This window comes from Austrofundulus limnaeus, unplaced genomic scaffold, assembly GCF_001266775.1.
Source record: "Austrofundulus limnaeus strain Quisiro unplaced genomic scaffold, Austrofundulus_limnaeus-1.0 Scaffold759, whole genome shotgun sequence".
NCBI lineage: Eukaryota > Metazoa > Chordata > Actinopteri > Cyprinodontiformes > Rivulidae > Austrofundulus > Austrofundulus limnaeus.
This window is the reverse complement of record NW_013953161.1, coordinates 156046-159201: the sequence shown is the minus strand read 5'-3', so window position 1 is coordinate 159201 and position 3156 is coordinate 156046.

The following is a 3156-nucleotide window of genomic DNA, read 5'->3' as shown; positions in this document are numbered from 1 at the left end:
AGCCCCTGCTGTGTGTGTGTGTCTCTGTGAATGTGTCTCTGTGTGTGTGTTTGTGTGTGTGTGTGTGTGTGTGTGTGTGTGTGTGTGTGTGGGTCTTTGAGCATGCCTGCAAACAGTCTCGCCCAGCGAGCGGCTATAAAATGTTGGTGCTAATTGGCGGCCAAGCGCGGGCCTGTCTCCCACACGGCGCTCTGGGGCGGGCAGAATTGCGGATGGTTTTCCAAGTTCTTTCTCCAAGCAATCGCTGCATGTCAGGCTGTGGGAGTTCCATCCATTATTGATCACATCCAAAGATGAAAGCAGAAATGCTCAGTGGGGACGGAGCATCTTTGGCCCCACACAGAAAAAAAAGAAAAAAGAAGAAGAAACACAGCCTTGACCGCCAACTCTGTGTGAAATTAGACAAGGAAATGTCTTCTTTATGTCATATTGAGCTGTGACTTTGAGCCAAACTGTCTGAAAAGTACATAGTGAATTAATAATAAAACAAATACACACATTATATGATGTGACGCTTCACTCAACCCTACCATTAAGCTTTCATTTATGTTTCCTGTCGCTAAAAGATGACAGTGAGTTATGTGCTTATCTGCCATTTCTGGAAGCTGTTCAATGAATCAGCTGTGTAGAAATGACCTCCACCTCAGCTTGGCAATGATTCCCAACCAAATGGACTTTTGGCTGCCAAAACACATACGCAAGAGTCACATAACATACACACACACACACAGCTTCTACAAATATCAAGACACACACACACACTCTGGGAAAGGTTACAATACTGTTTGAAACAAAGGGGCAGATGGTTGATGATCCAGCCACAGCAAAGTGTTTAAAATTTCTAGTTGTGTTTCTCTGTGTATAAGACTATTTCAGCAGACATCTCTCTATTCAAGTAATATTTATCCAGAATAAATGGGATCTTCTCTCAAAAAATTGCAGATTGATGAATTTGTTTTGGATATCTACTACGAATAATTAAAGTATTTAAACCCATAATAGCTGTCAAATACATGATTTGTCTGTGTTTTTTATTTGGATTTGCATGCTTATAACAGTTTCTACTTCATTAAATGATTGTGAGTGTGTGTGGGGGGGTTAGTGTAAATCAAACTCAGAGTGTTTGTAAAAATACCAACAAATAACAGTAAAAAATAGTTATTAAATACCACCAAAGTTCAGCGATTGGTTACAATCAGTCTTTTTTACACTCAGACCTGGTACTGACATACCATGTTGTTTCCGAACAATTTTTCAGTAATGGTGCTTTTTTTCAGCACAACACCTACTATCCATGATAAGGACAGGACAGGAGTGAAATCAATGTGGTTGAACCCAAAAGTACAGGCAGACATGAGGAACTCAGGAAAAATGAAAGATTTTTATTGAAGTAAACTAAAAAAGGCAGACATGGTGGCAAAATCTTACACAAAACTTGGGTGGAAATACAGAGAGCAAAACCAGCAATTGAGACGTATGGCATGAGCCAGTATAATGATTTGCTAAAGCAACAACTCAGGGAGGGAAAGGATAGACCACATGACAAGATGATGTATCCCCACATGATGACGTAACTTGTTCAAAACCAAATGGCTCTAATGAACGGTTCTGTGAAACAGATTGTCAAGATCTGGATCCCTTTAATGAGCCATTTGTCACATTTTTATCCAAGGGACAAAGCTGAAAACTAAAATTTGTTCAATTTGACAAACCACACTGCCAATGAAGATGAACTAAAATTTTATCGTGATAAATTACTCTTAGGGTGGATTCACACCAGGAAAGTCATTTGGTCCACTTGTTTGGTCCGGACCAGAAGCAGACTTTATATTTTTTCATTTGGAGTGGTTTGTATTCACGTGCTTTTTTGCAAACAGACAATAATTTATGAACAAAGCATTGCGGGTGACAGCTATTGCCCCCCATTGGACAGAAATGACAGGGGTAGGACAGAGCGCAGACACAAAATAAAAGATGGTGCTGTTAATACAATTGCTGTACAATTTAGAATTTCAAGAGCAGTTCATTCAAAGACGGTTTCACGATGATATACTTCTAATTTTGGGGCGGCGTTGGCAAATGCGTGCGACAACCCAAAGAAGATGCTCCGCATGTCATAACCCACAATGGCTCATTGTTTGTTGCGCAGTGGTAGTGCTAGCAACACTGAATTGTTACCATGTTGCTTAGCTACAGTTGCCCATGAAGCCCAAAAAGATGCACGTTCCTAATTGGTTTGGTTCCAGGACAGTCTGTATTCACACCAGAAGCAAACTGCACCAGACTTTGTTTGGAAGTGGACCGAGACTACCTCATAAAAGGGTCTTGGTCCAGTTGTTTGATATGCCCCAGGGTTTGCATGAGTGTGTTCACACCTGCATAAAAGCTCGAAACCAACATGGGAAACAAATTCGGTCCATTTAAAGCTAACCAAATGTGTCAGGTATGAATGCACTCTTTGTCTAGGAACACTTTTAAAATCCTGCCTGCCACCCAGATTGCATTTTGTTAGTGTAAGAATTTAGTTATTCTGGCAAGTCAACAGCCAAACCATTGTCTGCATGTTAAACAACAATAGAACTCTGTCCAGGAGTTCAAGTGTTAAACAGACCTGCCTGGCGTATGTGTTGTCTTACTACTACTATCACTATGACTGTCCAAACCAAGTAAAACCCTAATATGATTGATTCAGATGAATTTACCTGTCAGTTTTTGAATCTTTTGTTTATCAATGCAGTAAACTGCTCAAGATAGCATCACACTGAAGGTGGTTTTCCAACTTCACTGGGACCCAGCCACATTCTAAAAGGTCTGTAATTGTTGAGAGCACAGAGCTGAGTTGTCATGCAGTGTGGCAGATCATTTATTAAAAAGGTACTACAAAGGCAGGGATGAATATTTGAGCAGCTGAGTTCTTATATAAACATCAGCTTTTCCCTTTAGCAATTGCTCTCCTTAGTTTCCAACACGGTGCTGTTTAAAGGAGGAGTGATGCAACACTGTAGTAAACATGCCCCTAACCCTCCCAAAAAACCTGCAATGTCTTGTTGTTATCAAATTCAAATCAGCATAGATTTTTCAAGGGCAGGGTTTTTTTCTTTCTGATGCTTTGTTTGGTTATGTTCAAAAGATGTTAGAATTTTTTGTGATCCATTA